The 12,019-nt window shown below is 45.4% G+C and overlaps 1 protein-coding gene across 3 annotated transcripts in view; it reads left to right on the top strand.

Annotated features, from left to right (window-relative positions):
• The window catches only part of Ggta1 (glycoprotein alpha-galactosyltransferase 1 (inactive)), a 53,216-nt gene that overhangs the window by 19,963 nt on the left and 21,234 nt on the right, over positions 1-12,019 (top strand). For 2 of the 3 annotated variants that reach the window (XR_016534990.1, XM_090330555.1), the window contains exon 1: positions 4,330-4,407. The gene's annotated coding sequence lies outside the window, so the exon portion shown is untranslated. Of the gene's footprint in view, positions 1-4,295; positions 4,408-12,019 lie in introns of those variants that run through there. The other variant, XM_090330556.1, reaches the window with a different exon arrangement.

Here is a 12,019-nt window from a genome sequence, read left to right as displayed (position 1 = left end):
CTCACCCTCACTCTACAACTGGAAATGGATGCCATTTAATGATCCTCACTTGTGTGTGTGTGTGTGTGTGTGTGTGTGTGTGTGTGTGTGTATTTCATTTAATTGGAGTTTAAGTCCATGGTTCTTGACAGAACTGAGGAGTGTTTGGTAATTCCTGTCATGTCATTCATAGTCATAGGGGCTGAGCCTTGTCATTTCTTACTATATTTATTTACTTCTCTAGTAGTATCGTGAATCTTATCTGGAATAAACTATTCAGAACAACTCAGAAGTAGTGTTATACCTCGAGAAGAGCACAAGCCTTGAAAATAAATAGCTAAGGGATAGCATCCAGGCTCAGATTGAAAGCTCTTAGATTGGCACAAAACACAAAGGAGGAAGGAAGGAAGGAAGCAAGAAAGGGAGGATGGGAAGAAGGGAGGGAGAGAGGAAGCAGGGAATGAAATACAGAGGCAGAATTTCTAGAAGTCTAGTAGACATTATGAAGTTGGGCTGGGCGCTCTTCTTAGATGTTTTGCAGACTCAGGACAGTGAGACATCTCCTCACTTTTGAAGAGACTCAGGATCGGCTTCTGAGGGGCCCTTCATCTGCGACCTCCTCTCCCCCACGGTGTCCTCCCACTTCAAGGCTCTAGGCCACAGCCCCTTAGCTTCCTGTTCCCATCAACCCATCCATCCTTGTCTCCTTCCCCTTTGTGCAGAGGCGCAACAACCTTCTGCCCTCCCCTGGTGCCTTCAGCACTGTCCTCTCCCTGTGAGTCTGACTCTGTGTCTGCACTGATTTCGATGGGCTCTGGATACTCAGGAGTAGTTTTCTTTTCCTCCAGTTCCCTCTCGCCGACCTCCTTGCTTCAGCCCTTCCCAGACAAGCATCTTGAAAGAGGTCCTTCGGTTATCCGATGTCACTTCCTCCTCCAGCGCTGTTCCTGGACCTACTGTTTGGTGCTAGCTGCTTCTAGGAGCCTTTGCTCAGCTTCTGGCACGAAGCCTGCTCAGGGGAGGATCTTCATTTCTCTCTACACAGCTGTCCTCTCCTTCATCCCTCCTCAGAAAAATCCTGGATGTACTATGAGGATCCATCCACTTTCCTCCTTCTCAGAAACACTTCCTCTGCTGGGCTTTCTGAACTCTGTCATTGTACCTAGGGCTCAGCCTTAGGGTAGGTTGGTAGGTACCACAGAGGTTGCAGGTTCTCAACCAATGGTTGTGTGGTAACTATTACTGGTGGCAGTTGACTTTGGATAACACACACACACACACCAAGGATATGGAACAGATGTTCCTCCTGCCAACTCCAAAAAGGAACCTATTCTCTAGTACTGATATATGTGCCTAGAATAATTTAGGAAATGGATGCATTATGGGCATCTCTGCCTGTCATTCCTCATCTCTACGCTATACCAGGCCCGGTGTGAACACCACTGACCAGAGGCTTTGTGGTAGATCAGGTGTCACTACTTTCTTTGAGGATCTTGGGCATCTTGGACAAGATGGAAACCTGCACATCACCCCAAGTTCCAGGTATAGAGAGACAAGCAACCTCCCAGGGCCTGTGGAAATTCAGGAGAGAATTCACTCAGGTGGAAAGTAGGTCTGGGAGTTTCGAAGGCTGCGAATTCTCAGCCAGGTTTGCAGAGCAAGTGAGAACAAGCCCTTTGCAGCCATCAAACCTGGGCATCCCTGCCAAGCTCTTGCCATCCAGAAAACAAAGAGCCACAAGGGACCTCGGGCACCCTGGGAATGCTTTGCTTCAACTCTGATGGTGTCTTGATGCGGAGATGGGCTTAGCACCCCATGGGGAAAGGACCTGCTAATGGCCTGTGGAACTGTCACTGGCCTTTTAAGTACTCAGTTGGGATTCTTTTTCTGTCCTAGTTGTGTTCTTACTATTGATTTGAACTTTTTCTAAAGTCTTCTCCCTACAAGCAAGCCACCTTCACAGGCTCTGTAGTGTCTTCCCAACTACCCTGGGTGGGCGAGAAGGACTGATTGTCCCCGGCTACCTTTTCCTGCCCCTCACTGCATTCTGGGGCAGCAGTCTCTGTTTCAAGAAGTTGTGTTTCCTCCCCTCTTTGCTTTGCTGTTGGGGTGTCTCAAAGAGTTCCTTGTAGTACCTGCAAATCAGAACTGCCCAAGAGGTAGAACTGGAACTCATTCATACCCAGGCAGCCATGTTCCAGAATCTGTGCTCATTACCAGCGTGTTTAGCAGCCCTCAGCCAACCTGAGAGGTAGATGGGTGTTTGTAATTATCCCATTACTCAGAGGAGGAAACCAAGCTTATTGCCTTATCGCTGGCAAGCACTGGCAGGCATGTCTTTTATGACCTCCCTAATCCTATTCAGAATTAAACCAAATGAGGAGAATTTGCAAGCTTTGTGTCAGAAGCATTCTTTGCCAAGGACACTTAATCCTCCTTTTCCAAAGTGAGTAGGGTAGCACTCTTGACCTTCATGTTTCCCATGGGAGTTACCTGGGATGCGTAGCCAGCATTTGCCATGTTAGTACTGTAGTGGACCCACCCTGGTACAGAAGCCCTGGGACTCTATTCAGGAGGTAGGAGGTGGCACGCACAGAATGAAAGCTGCTGCTTGATAGATAGCTTCCTCATTCCGGCCCAGCAGCATCTGCACTTTGATGAGTTTTGTAGCCCAGGGCTATTTATTATGGCTCCCTGCCTCTCTATGAAGGAATGACCCTGGAGAGTTCCAGAATAAAGTGTGTCTGAGATGGAGGAATCTTCTAAATTCTAGTGTCTCTAGAAGTTGTACCTTTTGGCCAGGTACTGGTAGTTTACTTCTGTGATCCTAGCTACTCTGGAGGTAGAAATCTGAGGACTGGATTCCCTAGCAGGAAAGTCTCTGGGACTCTGATCTCCAGGTAAGCACCAAAAAACCGGAAGTGGAGCTATGGCTCAAGGGGTAGAGCACTATCCTCAGGGAAAGGGAAAGAAAGCTCAGGGACCGAGGACACCCAAGGGCCCATCTCTAGCACCCTCCAGTAAAGAGTCCCTGCTTATCTCAGATTCCAACCCATTCTCTCTCCCTTCCATATTGGCCATATGTGCAAATTTCTAGTCTCTTAATACAGAAGATCAAGGGGTTCAGTACATAAGATTGGGATGGGCAACTCAAAAGAAGAAAAGACCATCCATGGTCGATGGTTCTGAACTGTAAGAGAACTTTGAGTCATCCAGTATATATGATCCTGGTACATATTTATTAGATACAGAGCCAGGAGTGGAATGACAGTATCACAATGTGTATGTTTTTTGGGGGATTGTGGGTAGGATGTAAGTGAGCTCTTGGGAAGGACTTCCAGACTCTAAAGGATGTTGTAATCAACTCGTTCCAAAGGAAACTCCAAAACTTCCTTCTGAGAACAAGAAGAAGAACCTGGATTTGTGGCAGAACAACCCAAGGGCCAGTCCTTGACTCCTTCCTGCCAGCTTTATCCTCTTAGTGTGGGGTTCCTGTACTTAGTGGCTGTGTCCACTTGGGCAGGATGAAGCAAGGACCTTAGAGTATTGCCTCCTCCCCTCTTAAGCCAAAGCCCCTCTGTGCTGTTATGTGTGGTAGGGCTTCTGAGAGTGACTTCATTTGTTGTTTGGAAAAGTTGTTGCTTTTTTTTTCTCGCTTGAAAATCCACAGCTCCCAGGTCTCTTCCAGTGGGACGATTCTATTTTGAGATCAGAGGGTGGGTATGGGAAGAGCTGAGCATTGTTCAGGCGAGGAGCAGAATGGGCCACTGTGACCTTTTAAAGTTTTTACAGGATGATGATTTGCTATGAGATCTCATAGCACTCTAAAAATACAACGTGCCACCAAAACTTAGCAGGTTCAAACCCTGAAGGGTTTAGAGGAGGGGCTTAGCTCTAATGGACATTTAGGGACTTTGAGAAGTCTTGCGTACTCTCAAGAGTGCCTAACCCATCTAACCTCTGGTTTGGGGGTGCTAAAAAAAAATCAGCTTTGGTTGTGCCTGAGAGTGGTCACTTGAGGTTGTTTGGGTCTCAAATGGTTCCCAAAGGTGGAGGTGACCTGGTGATTCATGTGTTCCTCTGAAGGGTGGTGGCCCACTCTCCAGCTTAGCCCTGTAGTTTCATTTGGTGGGAGAGGCCAGCCATGGACTGGCCTGGAGAGGACCGATTCTGCCTTGGCATATAGCTTTGAGTCAACAGCCCTGATAAACAGCCCATTTCCCGGGGCTGCAGGAACAGAGCTAGTGGCAGTTTCAAGGGCTCTGTCTATTCACCCACCCCCTTCTTCCTGAAATAGCTGTTTATTCTTTTGACAGGAGCTGGAATTCAGTACCTTCCCTTCCTCTGAGCCCTGCCTCCTGCGAACAGAGTCCAACAGAACTCTGTTGTTCTGTCTTTTGCTCTGGAGGAAAAGCAGCAAACAATGAGGTATGTAAAACTGTGACATGATTTGTTTGTGCCAGGCCAGGGTCATTGGCAAGAGGCTGGCCAGTGCGTCCATGTGGGTGGGGACCCCTGCTCTTTTCTAACCCTTTTCCCATATCCCCTCAATTATTTCGGGAGGGGACAAAGTCCTTCTCTCCCTAGCAGTGGATCTGGAAGTGGAAGCTGGCTCGGAGACTTTTGCTGTAAATCCTATTTCACTTTGCTTCCCTTCGAGGATCTCAGAGGGCTGCAGATGGGTTGTAGTGCTGGCCAGGGAGTTTTCTCTGCAAGGATCAATGAACAAGGCAGGGGTAAGGGGCAGCATTGGGGTCTACAGGTGGGTATTGTGGGAGTGTGCAGCGCCTTCTCAGCACAGGAGTATCAGCCATGTTTCTTGCTTTTTGTTTTATTTTGGGGAAAAAAAATCCTTGCACAGTGACTTCTAGGTGAAACAGCAAGGAAAAGCTATAGCTGGATCTACTTTTTAGATTTCCTAAAAGGGATTCAAGAACAGGCACTACAAGATGTAACTCAGAGAACAGGTTGTTCCATGTGAGAGGACTGGAGCAACAGTGTATTTAGTTTGAGACCTGGCTTGCATTTTCCTATGTCTGTGTTTACTTTGACCCTCATAATGAAAAACATAACTAGAAACAGACTTCCCTGCCTGTTTCTTCCGATGAGGAGCATTTCCCCGTACCACACTTTGGAAGAGGTTTCAGGATAATAAGACATGTAGGATAATAAGACAGGGTCCCTCCTTACCTCCCGTACTGTTCAATGCCAAGATTGGGCTTGCAGGCCCGGGGTCTGCCAGGGCTCAGTGTGCTTAGCCAGCTCAGGCGAGCTACTCTCCTTCACTAAAGCTCAGTCTTAGCCAAAAAGCCAAGCTAAGGCCACTATGAGGGTAAACAAGTGACTGAGGGAGGCCGCCCTTTTCCAGCACACAGGAAATGCCTGGAGCTGGCAGAAGAGCTGAGCCAAGCCAACTCCCATGTGGTCCACAGAAACCTGGCCTGTGGTGGCTTTGGCTAGTATTTGGCTAGCTTTAGATAATCATGAACAGCAAAAAGAGAGGATGCACTATGGAGATGTGAGTTATGAATCCATGGATAAGCAGTGAGTTGTTAAGAGGGGTTAATGGCTCTGCATTCTTGCTCAGGGCAAGTTATGTAGCCTTTCTGAGTCTCCATTTTCCTCACTGTAAAATGGGATTTCTAATGGAGTGACTTCTCAGGATTACTGAGGTGGAGCTAAGACTGCTGGGAAAGGGTTTTGGTTAGGACGGTAGTCAGGAAGGACCTAGGTATTGAGAACTTGAGGTAGGGGTGGACCTTTTAAAGGAGAAGGATGTAGAGTTACAAATTCATTGTTAGATATGGAATTGAATATTTACAGTGTGAGAAGATTCTCCAAGTATGATACAACCCAGAGAAGCTTAATAATAAAATGATTGATAAACAGCACAAAAAGGAGTTAAGGTGTTTAGAGCTGCCCCATGTGCCTGCTATATTTTAGCTTCATATTCTATAATTGTCTGTTTATCTTGATGGTCTGGTCTACTTTTCAACAGAGGAAGGGGAAAAAAAAAACAGGTTAGGTCCATTTTGCCTCCAACATAGTTACTGGTGCTGCCACATCCACCAAGCTTTGGCTTTTGTTCTGGTGGCTCCAGCCAGATGGCCCAGGGAATTCAGTTCTTTGCCCCTTACTAGGCATAAAATATGGAGTGCAGTGTCTGTGTCTTAGATGAAGGGGGCACTGGTGTTGGGAAGCCTGGACCATCATGGCACCTGAGCAGGGAGCAGAGCTGTGTTTAGCTCCTTGTCCTTAGGTTCAGGGGGACAGTCGTGGGTGATGGAGAGGGTCCTGGGGGCAGGTTGTTTCAGGTACCCAGGTGGGTATGGCAAATTGAGTCATCCCCTGTTTTTGCCTGCAGTCCCAGGAAAGTCACTGGAGAGATCAATGAGGATTTTTCCAAGCAGGTAGCACTCTTCATTATAGGAAGCATTAGGCGTTTCCCATAGCCACTAGTCAGAATCAGGCCCAATATTGCAAAGGGACCCATCGAGTGAGGGACTCTGATACAGAAGGCTTTTGTAAACCTATATTATTTGATTATCCTATCAAGGAAGGCCCGAGGGCCACTGCAACAAGACAAGCTCCCTGTTGCTAAGTGACTTGGCTCTTTTAGAAAAATGAACTTTCCAACCCTGTGGTTGATTTCTCATCCAGATCCTGGGTGAATCAGGAAAGCCTTCAGGGGACATTTAATTCCACAGACAAGGAGAGTGAGGCTGGAGAATTTGGTGCCTCTAGTATAGAAAGCTTGATGTGCTGTCCTAGGCCTGTGAGGCTGGGCGTCAATCCCCCTCTGCCTGACATTTTCCAAGGTGCCAGGCACATGGGCACAGTGGCCGGCTTCTCAGCTGTGTCTTCTCAGAGGTGGATCAGAGTTGCTTTATCTCAACCAACAGAGGCAATGCAGCCTTTCCTTAGCTGCTCTGTGAGATGCTTTCTCCCAGGAAAGAGTGTCTTCTCCTAGCTAAGCTCCCAGTTCTACTTTCAGGACTTGAATCTCTAATTCTAATGGGCCTCATAATTACAGCTGCCACTTGTAGAACACTTACTGCTGGGAACAATGTGCTTTGTAGACTTGGTTTATTTCTGTCCTTTCTGGAACTCTGTACCAGGAGGATATTTTGTCCCCATCTTGTATAGTAGACAGAGGCTTAGAAAGGTAAAGTAACTTGCACAAGGTATACACCTAAGACTCCAGCCTAATTTACACTAACCTAACTTACCTGGAGTGCTGGATCTAAACCTTCTCATTCATAATCAAGGGTGAGGAAGAACAGAGTCTTGTGACAGGGGATGCAGCTCAGTGACAGAGCACTGCTCCAGTATGTACAAGATTCCCTTCCCAGCACTGCAAGACAATAAAGTAAATACATAAAATTTAAGAAGAACAGAGGCTTGTCCAAAATGTCGACACTGGGTTTATTATCTCCCTTCTCTGTTTTCCTTTGCAATACTTGTTACTACCTTGGTGAATCTTGTCTTGGATTTAAGAACTTGGTCAGGGTCTAAGAACTGACTGGTTCCCAGAAGGCTAGTTTCATGTTGAGAGATGGACTCATGGTTGAGCATGACTAAAGTTTTCTTACTCATCGATCCACGCCGCATACACACCTACTGGGTGCGCCTACTGAGTGCTAGGGGCCCTATGCCAGCCTGGACCCATCATACTATGGCACAAGACAGAGGCGCATGCAGAGAAGGAGCAGCACCTCATAGAAGACAAGGAGGGGTTCTGGGGCTTGGCAGAGGAGGAGACAGAGGTAATGAAGAGGACTCCTAAGGTTGCTGGGGAAGTTTGATTTCCTCTGCCACTGCTTTTACTCTGGCCTGCTCCCTATCCTCAGAGATAATGGCTTTTCCAGGACCTCTGAGTGCATAGCTATTTAGCTGGGGGAAGAAAACAGAGTCTACCAGTGTTCCTTCCAGAGAGGAACTCTGTTTGGAAGGGACATGTTTCACTCCTCCCACTTGTGGTAAATCTGTGTGGTGCTCTGATTGGGTGTGAGCATTGTTCTGAGTGAGATGGGCTGGAGGTGGGTAGGGAAGAATTAATTTATGGGCCGCACACATAGAACAATCTGTCTGACTTTTCAGGGAAATAATGGAGGAAGAGACTGGGAGGGAGTGGGGCGGGAGGGACAGGAAGAAGGAGAGTGATGACACTTTGCAGTATGACCCTGCCTGGGGGAAGTGCCTGCACAGTCTGCACAAAGAGCACAATGCTTTCATCTGAGATCCTGTGCAGGAGCCAGGTTGTTTATGGCCCAGGAAACAGCACATGGAGCCATAGAGTTAGAAATGACAAGTATTAAGTCAGAGGCTTCTCAGAGATGGCAGGAGGCTCTGTCCCCTCACAGGCTGTGTAACTGGGGCTGGTTGAGGTACCCCAGGAGTGGGGCCAGGGGACATCAGAATTTTACTCCCCTGCTTAAAACAATGTGTTAGTACAACTCTGTGCTTTGCTCCTTGCATGTACTTAAATTTAAGCCTATGTTTCTTTTCTGGTAGATAAGCCAGTCAGCCACCAATCTTCAAAATTATAGTTTTGAAAAAAACAAAACAAAACAAATCTAGACAGAAACACATAGGGGAAGAACTTGTAGACTACAGCGTCTGCCAAATGCCTCATTAAAAAAATTTTTTTTTTCCTAGAAAGAAAAATCAAAATGTTTTAAAAGACTCATTGGCCACCTTCCTAAAGACTTGAGTTCTAGAGTCTAGGAAGCATATTTTGTTTATGCCTTTAGTGTTATGATTCTAGGTCTTTGCTAAGGATGCAAAGTTAGCTCATTCAGACAGCTTTCAATGGGAAGACTCACACCAGAGTGAAAGTTGACCACACCTATGAAGTCAAGAAAGAAATGGGCTCTGGGAATTTCCTCCGCTGTTAATTCCCGAAATTCATCTAAGAAAGAAAAGAAAGAAAATTGCAAGTACATATTTGGGTAGATTAGGCAGAGGTAGGCCAGGTTTGGACACTCTGATGGGACGTTCATTCTTCTCTCTGGGGAGTGTTTTCACCTTTTTGCATTTAATGAGCCTCTGACTAAGAGGCAATTTGCATGGGACCCTCAGCAGGTGGGGCTGACACAGCTGAAACTCCAGCCAAGCTTGATTTTGCTTCTCAGCACCCACAGGGTGTTGTAGTAGTGCTTGGGGCTTAAGCAGAGAAAATCAAAAGTTACTCCACTTTTGAGCAGCTCTTAATCAGGCTGAGTCCCAGAACAGATGGGTAAGTCTTTAGAGTCTACTCATTTGCATCTATTTACAGCTTATTGCATAATATGTTCTTATTCCTGGTCTGTCTCTTCTTTCCTTCAAATATGTTTTGAGCATGTGCTAAGTACCAGGCTCTATGCTGTCTCCCTGGATCCTCTCAATGGCCCATTTTATGCACACCAGTATTAAGAACTAATGTTTTTCAAAATGTATTTATTCTAATGTCAAAGCATAATGATTTCCAAATAGTGTCCACAAAATTCTTAAAACTCCATTTAGAAGTGTATAGACAGCTCAAATTGACATGAAGCTCAATCTTGACTTTTGTGTTTCGAAACAGCTCACTCTCCAGGGAAAGAGGGGGTAGAGTATCACAACGGAAAATCCCTTTGGTTCCTTCTCTTTTTTTTTTTTTCCTAAAAAAAAAGGGTATTGAGTAATAAAAGCAATATGAGAGTGATGTGGAAGATGAGGTGATAAAATTTGAGAATGGAATCATCTAAGAACTTCTTTTGAAAGAAGTTGGAAAAGACCCGCTCTGCCCCGAGAAGGGAAAATTTTCAGTGTCAATGTCATTTCATTCACTCACTGAAGGGGTAAGGAACCTCTTTCTGCCAAGGGTCATTTGGATATTAGAATATCATTTTTGGTTATACAAAATTATCAATACAAGCTAGATACAATAGCTTATACTCAGGAGTCTGAGATCTTGAGGATTGCTGTTTGAAGCCAACTTGGCCAGGAAAATATATGGAAATTCTTATTTCCAATTAACGAGCCAATAAAGCCTGAAGTTGAGCTGTGGCTCAAGTGGTAGAATGCCAGTCTTGAGGGGAAAAGCTAAGGGACAATGCTCAGGCCCTAAGTTCAAGCCCCAGGACTAGCACAAAAGAAAAAAAAAATCAATGTAGGCAGATGGGCTGCTGGAAGCTGATGAGAAGCATATGTTTGTGTCATCATATACCAAATGATTTCAGATGTTCCTCACTCCCTCCAGGCCTCGTCTGCTCTATGCAGGCTACTGGAAATCCAGCATTGAATCAGGAAGCTCACTGACTACCTGCGGCCTTGTGTGAATGCTGATATCAGAACTAAGACATCCACATGGGAACTCTTGTTTCTTATCCTTCAGTCACTTCCTCCCCTAACCTTTCCTATCTCCTCAGTAAATACTTCCATTTTCACCCAGCTCATGAGGCAGAATTCTCGCTTCTCTCCTCTTTCTCATCCCTGAGGCCAAAATTACCAGCCACATCCTATTAACTCTTTCTCCAAAGCGGATAAATAATTCAAATTTATTTTTCGCAGTAGACAGTAACATAAAATTAAGCATACTAATGGGCTACCATGTAAGGTTTTGATACAAATATATACCTTGTGTAATGTGTAAGTTAAACATATCTTCTCCAGCATTTTTGTAATTTCCTATGATGAAAACTTAGATTGTTTTTCTGCTTGCTTTTTTAAATGTACAGTGCAATATTGCTATCTGTAGTCTCCCTGCAGTGCAATACATCAGAATTTCTTGTTCCTATCTAATTACCTAGTACCCATTGATCAACTTTCCCCATTCTTCTGCTGCCCTCCCCATCTTTTCTACTCTTTGGTAACCAATTTTTATGAGATCAACATTTTTAGAGTCCACATGAGTCAGATCATGCTGTGTCTGACTCCACAGTATATTTAAATTGAATTTACTTCTACCCATCTCTCTTTCTCCTTTTCATCATAGGTTACTGTTCTGTGTTCTTTTGTTTTTATTTTTAGTCAGTTATGGGGCTTGAACACAGGGCCTTGGTGCTGTCCCTGAGCTTTTTTTTGGCTTAAGGCTAGTAGTACTCTACCACTTAGAGTCAAAGTGCCACTTCTGGTTTTCTAGTGGATAATTGGAGATAAGAGTTTCACAGACTCTCCTGCTGGTGTTGGCTTCAAACCTCAGTCCTCAGTCTCACCTTCCTGAGTAGCTAGGATTACAGGCATGGGCCACTGGCACCTGGTTGTGTGTTCTTGTATATGATAGTCAATTAGGTGGTCAAGATTGAACCCAGAGAAGAGCCTCAGGAACAGGAAGCCAGTTTATTATGTTAACAGGACTTCAATAAAGAAGCCATGGCACACTGTGCAAGACCACATGGGGAAAGGCTTCAGGATCATCAAGAAGCAGAACATGGGTGGCTTTTGGTATGGGAAGGAGCGGGAGAAGAGCAAGAGGCCAGAACCCTAATTGGAGTTTCTATTAGAAAGACAAGGCACAAAACATGAACACTTTAGAATTAGCTAGTTAGAATACTTTTGGCAGTCTCTAAGCTATATGGGTGATTTGTAGATACCCGGTTCTGGCATGATGAAAGCCAACTCCTATTGTCTTTCATCATTTTTCATCCTTTTCACTTTATGCTCATCCTTTGGGATTTAACATTGATTTCCCTTCCACAGCAAGCCTTCCTTGACCACAAAATCAAAGTACTTTCCCACCCAGCACTGCTTCCCTTTCAATCACAATTTCATGAAGCAATCCAAACTATCTGTTTACTCATCTGTGTATCCCCACTCTGATGGGGGTAAACTGGGTGAGGCGGGGAAGTAGGTAAGACCTAGAGTGTAAAGCACCAGAACCATTTTCTACTCTGAGCAAAGGGCATATAGCCAGTCATCCACAGGCAGCAGATTCACGGAGTGGCTCCCCAATGACACATGTCATTAAGATGGAGTGATCTGAATCAGGAGTTGCCTGGAGTTCTGGGGAATCACTTATAGCTGTTCTGTATCTATGGTGGGTCTGCATCCTTCTCATCACAGTCAGCCTAATATACTA

This window comes from Megascapheus bottae, chromosome 3 (assembly GCF_031878675.1).
Source record: "Megascapheus bottae isolate mThoBot1 chromosome 3, mThoBot2.hap1, whole genome shotgun sequence".
NCBI lineage: Eukaryota > Metazoa > Chordata > Mammalia > Rodentia > Geomyidae > Megascapheus > Megascapheus bottae.
The sequence above is the reverse complement of the archived record's forward strand: the minus strand, read 5'-3'. Positions and strand labels throughout refer to the sequence as shown.